The following is a 10965-nucleotide window of genomic DNA, read 5'->3' as shown; positions in this document are numbered from 1 at the left end:
ACTCTGATTGGCTCTGGGTGATTTACACATTGCTTACATCACCTCCCCCTTAACTGTTTTAGCTGTGTTAGCTGTGTTAGCAATGTTAGCTATGTTACAGTTCCACTTTTAGCATGACGACATGGTTGGAATTTGCTAACAATAAAACAACAACGTAAAGTTTAGCATGGTAGCATAGGTGGAATTTGCTAACATATGGCTCTAAGTGAATTACACATTGCTTACATAACATCCCCCTTAGCTGTGTTAGCAATGTTCGCTGGGTTAGCTGTGTTACCAATGTTAGCTGGGTTAGCTAGTTCCACTTTCAGCATGACAACATGGTTGGAATTTGATAACATTTAAACAACAGCGTAAAATTTAGCTTTGTAGCATAGGTGGAATTTGTTAAATTTTTTTAGTCAAGTTCAGGGTTAGCTCAGGTGTGTTTAGTGTAATAACATTTAAGCTTTAAAAATATGGTAACGCTTCACGATTTTGCGTGTCATCCTTGCGCAGGGGCCATGCTAATCTTCTCTGTATCGTTCCAATTTTAGTATATGTGCTGCCGTAGCAAGCACAAACATCAAGCTAGAAGAGCCGCTATATATCCTGGGAGACGCCACAATGATTCATGTTCATGGTAGATCAAATCAACTGCTAACAATCAGTTTTTGGTTCTCCTTCTGCAGTGCATTGTGGGAGTATGTAAATGAAAGGGACTCTGATTGGCTCTGTGTGATTTACACATTGCTTACATCACCTCCCCCTTAGCTGTTTTAGCTGTGTTAGCTGTGTTAGCAATGTTAGCTGGGTTAGCTGGGTTAGCTGTGTTAGCAATGTTAGCTGTGTTAGCAATGTTAGCTGTGTTACAGTTCTACTTTTAGCATGACAACATGGTTGGAATTTGCTAACAATAAAACAACAACGTAAAGTTTAGCATGGGAGCATAGGTGGAATTTGCTAACGTATGGCTCTAAGTGAATTACACATTGCTTACATAACATCCCCCTTAGCTGTGTTAGCAATGTTCGCTGGGTTAGCTGTGTTACCAATGTTAGCTGGGTTAGCTAGTTCCACTTTTAGCATTACAACATGGTTGGAATTTGATAACATTTAAACAACAGCGTAAAATTTAGCTTTGTAGCATAGGTGGAATTTGCTAAATTTTTTTAGTCAAGTTCAGGGTTAGCTCAGGTGTGTTTAGCGTAATAACATTTAAGCTTTAAAAATATGGTAACGCTTCACGATTTTGCGTGTCATCCTTGCGCAGGGGCCATGCTAATCTTCTCTGTATCGTTCCAATTTTAGTATATGTGCTGCCGTAGCAAGCACAAACATCAAGCTAGAAGAGCCGCTATATATCCTGGGAGACGCCACAATGATTCATGTTCATGGTAGATCAAATCAACTGCTAACAATCAGTTTTTGGTTCTCCTTCTGCAGTGCATTGTGGGAGTATGTAAATGAAAGGGACTCTGATTGGCTCTGGGTGATTTACACATTGCTTACATCACCTCCCCCTTAACTGTTTTAGCTGTGTTAGCTGTGTTAGCAATGTTAGCTATGTTACAGTTCCACTTTTAGCATGACGACATGGTTGGAATTTGCTAACAATAAAACAACAACGTAAAGTTTAGCATGGTAGCATAGGTGGAATTTGCTAACGTATGGCTCTAAGTGAATTACACATTGCTTACATAACATCCCCCTTAGCTGTGTTAGCAATGTTCGCTGGGTTAGCTGTGTTACCAATGTTAGCTGGGTTAGCTAGTTCCACTTTCAGCATGACAACATGGTTGGAATTTGATAACATTTAAACAACAGCGTAAAATTTAGCTTTGTAGCATAGGTGGAATTTGCTAAATTTTTTTAGTCAAGTTCAGGGTTAGCTCAGGTGTGTTTAGCGTAATAACATTTAAGCTTTAAAAATATGGTAACGCTTCACGATTTTGCGTGTCATCCTTGCGCAGGGGCCATGCTAATCTTCTCTGTATCGTTCCAATTTTAGTATATGTGCTGCCGTAGCAAGCACAAACATCAAGCTAGAAGAGCCGCTATATATCCTGGGAGACGCCACAATGATTCATGTTCATGGTAGATCAAATCAACTGCTAACAATCAGTTTTTGTTCTCCTTCTGCAGTGCATTGTGGGAGTATGTAAATGAAAGGGACTCTGATTGGCTCTGTGTGATTTACACATTGCTTACATCACCTCCCCCTTAGCTGTTTTAGCTGTGTTAGCTGTGTTAGCAATGTTAGCTGGGTTAGCAATGTTAGCTGTGTTAGCAATGTTAGCTGTGTTAGCAATGTTAGCTGTGTTACAGTTCTACTTTTAGCATGACGACATGGTTGGAATTTGCTAACAATAAAACAACAACGTAAAGTTTAGCATGGTAGCATAGGTGGAATTTGCTAACATATGGCTCTAAGTGAATTACACATTGCTTACATAACATCCCCCTTAGCTGTGTTAGCAATGTTCGCTGGGTTAGCTGTGTTACCAATGTTAGCTGGGTTAGCTAGTTCCACTTTCAGCATGACAACATGGTTGGAATTTGATAACATTTAAACAACAGCGTAAAATTTAGCTTTGTAGCATAGGTGGAATTTGCTAAATTTTTTTAGTCAAGTTCAGGGTTAGCTCAGGTGTGTTTAGTGTAATAACATTTAAGCTTTAAAAATATGGTAACGCTTCACGATTTTGCGTGTCATCCTTGCGCAGGGGCCATGCTAATCTTCTCTGTATCGTTCCAATTTTAGTATATGTGCTGCCGTAGCAAGCACAAACATCAAGCTAGAAGAGCCGCTATATATCCTGGGAGACGCCACAATGATTCATGTTCATGGTAGATCAAATCAACTGCTAACAATCAGCTTTTGGTTCTCCTTTTGCAGTGCATTGTGGGAGAATGTAAATGAAAGGGACTCTGATTGGCTCTGTGTGATTTACACATTGCTTACATCACCTCCCCCTTAGCTGTTTTAGCTGTGTTAGCTGTGTCAGCAATGTTAGCTGGGTTAGCAATGTTAGCTGTGTTAGCAATGTTAGCTGTGTTAGCAATGTTAGCTGTGTTACAGTTCTACTTTTAGCATGACAACATGGTTGGAATTTGCTAACAATAAAACAACAACGTAAAGTTTAGCATGGTAGCATAGGTGGAATTTGCTAACATATGGCTCTAAGTGAATTACACATTGCTTACATAACATCCCCCTTAGCTGTGTTAGCAATGTTCGCTGGGTTAGCTGTGTTACCAATGTTAGCTGGGTTAGCTAGTTCCACTTTTAGCATTACAACATGGTTGGAATTTGATAACATTTAAACAACAGCGTAAAATTTAGCTTTGTAGCATAGGTGGAATTTGCTAAATTTTTTTAGTCAAGTTCAGGGTTAGCTCAGGTGTGTTTAGTGTAATAACATTTAAGCTTTAAAAATATGGTAACGCTTCACGATTTTGCGTGTCATCCTTGCGCAGGGGCCATGCTAATCTTCTCTGTATCGTTCCAATTTTAGTATATGTGCTGCCGTAGCAAGCACAAACAACAAGCTAGAAGAGCCGCTATATATCCTGGGAGACGCCACAATGATTCATGTTCATGGTAGATCAAATCAACTGCTAACAATCAGCTTTTGGTTCTCCTTCTGCAGTGCATTGTGGGAGTATGTAAATGAAAGGAACTCTGATTGGCTCTGAGAGATTTACACACTGCTTACATCACCTCCCCCTTAGCTGTGTTAGCTGTGTTAGCTGTGTTGTTCCACTTTTAGCATGACAACATGGTTGGAATTTGATGAAGCTAGGACTTTGCTTATTAATAAAGATACAAAAAAACTTAGCATGACAACATGGTCAAGATTTTCAAACATTCAAACAACAACGTAAAAGTTAGCATGGTAGCATAGGTGGAATTTGCTAACATTTAAACAACAACGTAAAATTTAGCATGGTAGCATAGGTGGAATTTGCTAACATTGGAACAATGCACAGAGGTTTAGCATCACAGCATGGTTGGAATTAGCTAAAATGGTAATTTGGGGTATTAGCTGGTTTAGACTTGGATTTGTTGCTTATTGTAATTAGCTTTAGCATTTTAATGGTTAATACAGCTAGTTTTATTTAAGTAAGACTTGAGTTTTTAACATGAGGTTTAGAACAATCAGAGCAGTTACACTTTAGCTTATTGTAGCTTAAACGTAAACATGTCAGTTAGCTCACAGGCTAGCTTTATTTTAAAGCTTTTAATTCTTGGGCTCTTTAGGTTTGGACTTTGATTATGATCGAGGTTCTTAACAGCTTCAACGTTAACTCTTATTTTTTACAGTCATTTTAAGAATTGGGCTCTTTAGGTTTCTGTTTAGGGGTTTTAGATAGCTGATGTGTTAGCATCATTTTTACAACTGATTTAAAGCTTTTAAATCTTAAATGATGTTTTTTTAGTCAGGTTCAGGGTTTCAAGTTAGCTCAGGTGTGTTTAGCGTAATAACATTTAAGCTTTAAAAATATGGTAACGCTTCACGATTTTGCGTGTCATCCTTGCGCAGGGGCCATGCTAATCTTCTCTGTATCGTTCCAATTTTAGTATATGTGCTGCCGTAGCAAGCACAAACATCAAGCTAGAAGAGCCGCTATATATCCTGGGAGACGCCACAATGATTCATGTTCATGGTAGATCAAATCAACTGCTAACAATCAGTTTTTGGTTCTCCTTCTGCAGTGCATTGTGGGAGTATGTAAATGAAAGGAACTCTGATTGGCTCTGTGTGATTTACACATTGCTTACATCACCTCCCCCTTAGCTGTTTTAGCTGTGTTAGCTGTGTTAGCAATGTTAGCTGGGTTAGCTGGGTTAGCTGTGTTAGCAATGTTAGCTGTGTTAGCAATGTTAGCTGTGTTAGCAATGTTAGCTGTGTTACAGTTCTACTTTTAGCATGACAACATGGTTGGAATTTGCTAACAATAAAACAACAACGTAAAGTTTAGCATGGGAGCATAGGTGGAATTTGCTAACGTATGGCTCTAAGTGAATTACACATTGCTTACATAACATCCCCCTTAGCTGTGTTAGCAATGTTCGCTGGGTTAGCTGTGTTACCAATGTTAGCTGGGTTAGCTAGTTCCACTTTTAGCATTACAACATGGTTGGAATTTGATAACATTTAAACAACAGCGTAAAATTTAGCTTTGTAGCATAGGTGGAATTTGCTAAATTTTTTTAGTCAAGTTCAGGGTTAGCTCAGGTGTGTTTAGCGTAATAACATTTAAGCTTTAAAAATATGGTAACGCTTCACGATTTTGCGTGTCATCCTTGCGCAGGGGCCATGCTAATCTTCTCTGTATCGTTCCAATTTTAGTATATGTGCTGCCGTAGCAAGCACAAACATCAAACTAGAAGAGCCGCTATATATCCTGGGAGACGCCACAATGATTCATGTTCATGGTAGATCAAATCAACTGCTAACAATCAGTTTTTGTTCTCCTTCTGCAGTGCATTGTGGGAGTATGTAAATGAAAGGGACTCTGATTGGCTCTGTGTGATTTACACATTGCTTACATCACCTCCCCCTTAGCTGTTTTAGCTGTGTTAGCTGTGTTAGCAATGTTAGCTGGGTTAGCAATGTTAGCTGGGTTAGCAATGTTAGCTGTGTTAGCAATGTTAGCTATGTTACAGTTCTACTTTTAGCATGACAACATGGTTGGAATTTGCTAACAATAAAACAACAACGTAAAGTTTAGCATGGTAGCATAGGTGGAATTTGCTAACGTATGGCTCTAAGTGAATTACACATTGCTTACATAACATCCCCCTTAGCTGTGTTAGCAATGTTCGCTGGGTTAGCTGTGTTACCAATGTTAGCTGGGTTAGCTAGTTCCACTTTTAGCATTACAACATGGTTGGAATTTGATAACATTTAAACAACAGCGTAAAATTTAGCTTTGTAGCATAGGTGGAATTTGCTAAATTTCTTTAGTCAGGTTCAGGGTTTCAAGTTAGCTCAGGTGTGTTTAGCATAATAACATTTAAGCTTTAAAAATATGGTAACGCTTCACGATTTTGCGTGTCATCCTTGCGCAGGGGCCATGCTAATCTTCTCTGTATCGTTCCAATTTTAGTATATGTGCTGCCGTAGCAAGCACAAACATCAAGCTAGAAGAGCCGCTATATATCCTGGGAGACGCCACAATGATTCATGTTCATGGTAGATGAAATCAACTGCTCACAATCAGTTTTTGGTTCTCCTTCTGCAGTGCATTGTGGGAGTATGTAAATAAAAGGGACTCTGATTGGCTCTGGGTGATTTACACATTGCTTACATCACCTCCCCCTTAGCTGTTTTAGCTGTGTTAGCTGTGTTAGCAATGTTAGCTATGTTACAGTTCCACTTTTAGCATGACGACATGGTTGGAATTTGCTAACAATAAAACAACAACGTAAAGTTTAGCATGGTAGCATAGGTGGAATTTGCTAACATATGGCTCTAAGTGAATTACACATTGCTTACATAACATCCCCCTTAGCTGTGTTAGCAATGTTCGCTGGGTTAGCTGTGTTACCAATGTTAGCTGGGTTAGCTAGTTCCACTTTCAGCGTGACAACATGGTTGGAATTTGATAACATTTAAACAACAGCGTAAAATTTAGCTTTGTAGCATAGGTGGAATTTGCTAAATTTTTTTAGTCAGGTTCAGGGTTAGCTCAGGTGTGTTTAGCGTAATAACATTTAAGCTTTAAAAATATGGTAACGCTTCACGATTTTGCGTGTCATCCTTGCGCAGGGGCCATGCTAATCTTCTCTGTATCGTTCCAATTTTAGTATATGTGCTGCCGTAGCAAGCACAAACATCAAGCTAGAAGAGCCGCTATATATCCTGGGAGACGCCACAATGATTCATGTTCATGGTAGATCAAATCAACTGCTAACAATCAGTTTTTGTTCTCCTTCTGCAGTGCATTGTGGGAGTATGTAAATGAAAGGGACTCTGATTGGCTCTGTGTGATTTACACATTGCTTACATCACCTCCCCCTTAGCTGTTTTAGCTGTGTTAGCTGTGTTAGCAATGTTAGCTGGGTTAGCAATGTTAGCTGTGTTAGCAATGTTAGCTGTGTTAGCAATGTTAGCTGTGTTACAGTTCTACTTTTAGCATGACAACATGGTTGGAATTTGCTAACAATAAAACAACAACGTAAAGTTTAGCATGGTAGCATAGGTGGAATTTGCTAACATATGGCTCTAAGTGAATTACACATTGCTTACATAACATCCCCCTTAGCTGTGTTAGCAATGTTCGCTGGGTTAGCTGTGTTACCAATGTTAGCTGGGTTAGCTAGTTCCACTTTTAGCATTACAACATGGTTGGAATTTGATAACATTTAAACAACAGCGTAAAATTTAGCTTTGTAGCATAGGTGGAATTTGCTAAATTTTTTTAGTCAAGTTCAGGGTTAGCTCAGGTGTGTTTAGTGTAATAACATTTAAGCTTTAAAAATATGGTAACGCTTCACGATTTTGCGTGTCATCCTTGCGCAGGGGCCATGCTAATCTTCTCTGTATCGTTCCAATTTTAGTATATGTGCTGCCGTAGCAAGCACAAACATCAAGCTAGAAGAGCCGCTATATATCCTGGGAGACGCCACAATGATTCATGTTCATGGTAGATCAAATCAACTGCTAACAATCAGCTTTTGTTCTCCTTCTGCAGTGCATTGTGGGAGTATGTAAATGAAAGGGACTCTGATTGGCTCTGTGTGATTTACACATTGCTTACATCACCTTCCCCTTAGCTGTTTTAGCTGTGTTAGCTGTGTTAGCAATGTTAGCTGGGTTAGCAATGTTAGCTGTGTTAGCAATGTTAGCTGTGTTAGCAATGTTAGCTGTGTTACAGTTCTACTTTTAGCATGACGACATGGTTGGAATTTGCTAACAATAAAACAACAACGTAAAGTTTAGCATGGTAGCATAGGTGGAATTTGCTAACGTATGGCTCTAAGTGAATTACACATTGCTTACATAACATCCCCCTTAGCTGTGTTAGCAATGTTCGCTGGGTTAGCTGTGTTACCAATGTTAGCTGGGTTAGCTAGTTCCACTTTTAGCATTACAACATGGTTGGAATTTGATAACATTTAAACAACAGCGTAAAATTTAGCTTTGTAGCATAGGTGGAATTTTTAGTCAGGTTCAGGGTTTCAAGTTAGCTCAGGTGTGTTCAGCGTAATAACATTTAAGCTTTAAAAATATGGTAACGCTTCACGATTTTGCGTGTCATCCTTGCGCAGGGGCCATGCTAATCTTCTCTGTATCGTTCCAATTTTAGTATATGTGCTGCCGTAGCAAGCACAAACAACAAGCTAGAAGAGCCGCTATATATCCTGGGAGACGCCACAATGATTCATGTTCATGGTAGATCAAATCAACTGCTAACAATCAGCTTTTGGTTCTCCTTCTGCAGTGCATTGTGGGAGTATGTAAATGAAAGGAACTCTGATTGGCTCTGAGAGATTTACACACTGCTTACATCACCTCCCCCTTAGCTGTGTTAGCTGTGTTAGCTGTGTTGTTCCACTTTTAGCATGACAACATGGTTGGAATTTGATGAAGCTAGGACTTTGCTTATTAATAAAGATACAAAAAAACTTAGCATGACAACATGGTCAAGATTTTCAAACATTCAAACAACAACGTAAAAGTTAGCATGGTAGCATAGGTGGAATTTGCTAACATTTAAACAACAACGTAAAATTTAGCATGGTAGCATAGGTGGAATTTGCTAACATTGGAACAATGCACAGAGGTTTAGCATCACAGCATGGTTGGAATTAGCTAAAATGGTAATTTGGGGTATTAGCTGGTTTAGACTTGGATTTGTTGCTTATTGTAATTAGCTTTAGCATTTTAATGGTTAATACAGCTAGTTTTATTTAAGTAAGACTTGAGTTTTTAACATGAGGTTTAGAACAATCAGAGCAGTTACACTTTAGCTTATTGTAGCTTAAACGTAAACATGTCAGTTAGCTCACAGGCTAGCTTTATTTTAAAGCTTTTAATTCTTGGGCTCTTTAGGTTTGGACTTAGATTATGATCGAGGTTCTTAACAGCTTCAACGTTAACTCTTATTTTTTACAGTCATTTTAAGAATTGGGCTCTTTAGCTTTCTGTTTAGGGGTTTTAGATAGCTGATGTGTTAGCATCATTTTTACAACTGATTTAAAGCTTTTAAATCTTAAATGATGTTTTTTTAGTCAGGTTCAGGGTTTCAAGTTAGCTCAGGTGTGTTCAGCGTAATAACATTTAAGCTTTAAAAATATGGTAACGCTTCACGATTTTGCGTGTCATCCTTGCGCAGGGGCCATGCTAATCTTCTCTGTATCGTTCCAATTTTAGTATATGTGCTGCCGTAGCAAGCACAAACATCAAGCTAGAAGAGCCGCTATATATCCTGGGAGACGCCACAATGATTCATGTTCATGGTAGATCAGATCAACTGCTAACAATCAGTTTTTGTTCTCCTTCTGCAGTGCATTGTGGGAGTATGTAAATGAAAGGGACTCTGATTGGCTCTGTGTGATTTACACATTGCTTACATCACCTCCCCCTTAGCTGTGTTAGCTGTGTTAGCTGTGTTAGCAATGTTAGCTGGGTTAGCTGTGTTAGCAATGTTAGCTGTGTTAGCAATGTTAGCTGTGTTACAGTTCTACTTTTAGCATGACAACATGGTTGGAATTTGCTAACAATAAAACAACAACGTAAAGTTTAGCATGGTAGCATAGGTGGAATTTGCTAACGTATGGCTCTAAGTGAATTACACATTGCTTACATAACATCCCCCTTAGCTGTGTTAGCAATGTTCGCTGGGTTAGCTGTGTTACCAATGTTAGCTGGGTTAGCTAGTTCCACTTTTAGCATTACAACATGGTTGGAATTTGATAACATTTAAACAACAGCGTAAAATTTAGCTTTGTAGCATAGGTGGAATTTGCTAAATTTCTTTAGTCAGGTTCAGGGTTTCAAGTTAGCTCAGGTGTGTTTAGCATAATAACATTTAAGCTTTAAAAATATGGTAACGCTTCACGATTTTGCGTGTCATCCTTGCGCAGGGGCCATGCTAATCTTCTCTGTATCGTTCCAATTTTAGTATATGTGCTGCCGTAGCAAGCACAAACATCAAGCTAGAAGAGCCGCTATATATCCTGGGAGACGCCACAATGATTCATGTTCATGGTAGATCAAATCAACTGCTAACAATCAGCTTTTGTTCTCCTTCTGCAGTGCATTGTGGGAGTATGTAAATGAAAGGGACTCTGATTGGCTCTGTGTGATTTACACATTGCTTACATCACCTCCCCCTTAGCTGTTTTAGCTGTGTTAGCTGTGTTAGCAATGTTAGCTGGGTTAGCTGGGTTAGCTGTGTTAGCAATGTTAGCTGTGTTAGCAATGTTAGCTGTGTTACAGTTCTACTTTTAGCATGACAACATGGTTGGAATTTGCTAACAATAAAACAACAACGTAAAGTTTAGCATGGTAGCATAGGTGGAATTTGCTAACGTATGGCTCTAAGTGAATTACACATTGCTTACATAACATCCCCCTTAGCTGTGTTAGCAATGTTCGCTGGGTTAGCTGTGTTACCAATGTTAGCTGGGTTAGCTAGTTCCACTTTTAGCATTACAACATGGTTGGAATTTGATAACATTTAAACAACAGCGTAAAATTTAGCTTTGTAGCATAGGTGGAATTTGCTAAATTTTTTTAGTCAGGTTCAGGGTTTCAAGTTAGCTCAGGTGTGTTCAGCGTAATAACATTTAAGCTTTAAAAATATGGTAACGCTTCACGATTTTGCGTGTCATCCTTGCGCAGGGGCCATGCTAATCTTCTCTGTATCGTTCCAATTTTAGTATATGTGCTGCCGTAGCAAGCACAAACATCAAGCTAGAAGAGCCGCTATATATCCTGGGAGACGCCACAATGATTCATGTTCATGGTA

The 10965-nt window shown here is 39.0% G+C and overlaps 14 non-coding genes across 14 annotated transcripts; all 14 read right to left on the bottom strand.

Moving 5' to 3' along the window:
- Positions 1-453: 453 nt before the first annotated feature.
- LOC134317419 (U6 spliceosomal RNA) lies at positions 454-560 on the bottom strand. The gene has a single exon (XR_010013231.1). It is a non-coding gene; the product is annotated as a U6 spliceosomal RNA (small nuclear RNA).
- Positions 561-1207: 647 nt separating this feature from the next.
- Positions 1208-1314, bottom strand: LOC134317418 (U6 spliceosomal RNA). The gene has a single exon (XR_010013230.1). It is a non-coding gene; the product is annotated as a U6 spliceosomal RNA (small nuclear RNA).
- A 593-nt stretch (positions 1315-1907) lies between these two features.
- LOC134317417 (U6 spliceosomal RNA) lies at positions 1908-2014 on the bottom strand. Its single transcript, XR_010013229.1, has one exon. It is a non-coding gene; the product is annotated as a U6 spliceosomal RNA (small nuclear RNA).
- A 646-nt stretch (positions 2015-2660) lies between these two features.
- Positions 2661-2767, bottom strand: LOC134317416 (U6 spliceosomal RNA). Its single transcript, XR_010013228.1, has one exon. It is a non-coding gene; the product is annotated as a U6 spliceosomal RNA (small nuclear RNA).
- Positions 2768-3414: 647 nt separating this feature from the next.
- Positions 3415-3521, bottom strand: LOC134317415 (U6 spliceosomal RNA). The gene has a single exon (XR_010013227.1). It is a non-coding gene; the product is annotated as a U6 spliceosomal RNA (small nuclear RNA).
- A 960-nt stretch (positions 3522-4481) lies between these two features.
- Positions 4482-4588, bottom strand: LOC134317414 (U6 spliceosomal RNA). The gene has a single exon (XR_010013226.1). It is a non-coding gene; the product is annotated as a U6 spliceosomal RNA (small nuclear RNA).
- A 665-nt stretch (positions 4589-5253) lies between these two features.
- On the bottom strand, positions 5254-5360 carry LOC134317412 (U6 spliceosomal RNA). The gene has a single exon (XR_010013225.1). It is a non-coding gene; the product is annotated as a U6 spliceosomal RNA (small nuclear RNA).
- Positions 5361-6013: 653 nt separating this feature from the next.
- On the bottom strand, positions 6014-6120 carry LOC134317411 (U6 spliceosomal RNA). The gene has a single exon (XR_010013224.1). It is a non-coding gene; the product is annotated as a U6 spliceosomal RNA (small nuclear RNA).
- Positions 6121-6713: 593 nt separating this feature from the next.
- LOC134317410 (U6 spliceosomal RNA) lies at positions 6714-6820 on the bottom strand. Its single transcript, XR_010013223.1, has one exon. It is a non-coding gene; the product is annotated as a U6 spliceosomal RNA (small nuclear RNA).
- Positions 6821-7466: 646 nt separating this feature from the next.
- LOC134317409 (U6 spliceosomal RNA) lies at positions 7467-7573 on the bottom strand. Its single transcript, XR_010013222.1, has one exon. It is a non-coding gene; the product is annotated as a U6 spliceosomal RNA (small nuclear RNA).
- A 642-nt stretch (positions 7574-8215) lies between these two features.
- LOC134317408 (U6 spliceosomal RNA) lies at positions 8216-8322 on the bottom strand. Its single transcript, XR_010013221.1, has one exon. It is a non-coding gene; the product is annotated as a U6 spliceosomal RNA (small nuclear RNA).
- Positions 8323-9282: 960 nt separating this feature from the next.
- LOC134317407 (U6 spliceosomal RNA) lies at positions 9283-9389 on the bottom strand. Its single transcript, XR_010013220.1, has one exon. It is a non-coding gene; the product is annotated as a U6 spliceosomal RNA (small nuclear RNA).
- A 644-nt stretch (positions 9390-10033) lies between these two features.
- Positions 10034-10140, bottom strand: LOC134317406 (U6 spliceosomal RNA). The gene has a single exon (XR_010013219.1). It is a non-coding gene; the product is annotated as a U6 spliceosomal RNA (small nuclear RNA).
- A 653-nt stretch (positions 10141-10793) lies between these two features.
- Positions 10794-10900, bottom strand: LOC134317405 (U6 spliceosomal RNA). Its single transcript, XR_010013218.1, has one exon. It is a non-coding gene; the product is annotated as a U6 spliceosomal RNA (small nuclear RNA).
- Positions 10901-10965: the final 65 nt, after the last annotated feature.

This window comes from Trichomycterus rosablanca, chromosome 6 (genome assembly GCF_030014385.1).
Source record: "Trichomycterus rosablanca isolate fTriRos1 chromosome 6, fTriRos1.hap1, whole genome shotgun sequence".
NCBI classification, from domain to species: Eukaryota; Metazoa; Chordata; class Actinopteri; order Siluriformes; family Trichomycteridae; genus Trichomycterus; species Trichomycterus rosablanca.
Note: the sequence above shows the minus strand (reverse complement) of the source record. Positions and strands in the feature narration are given on the sequence as shown.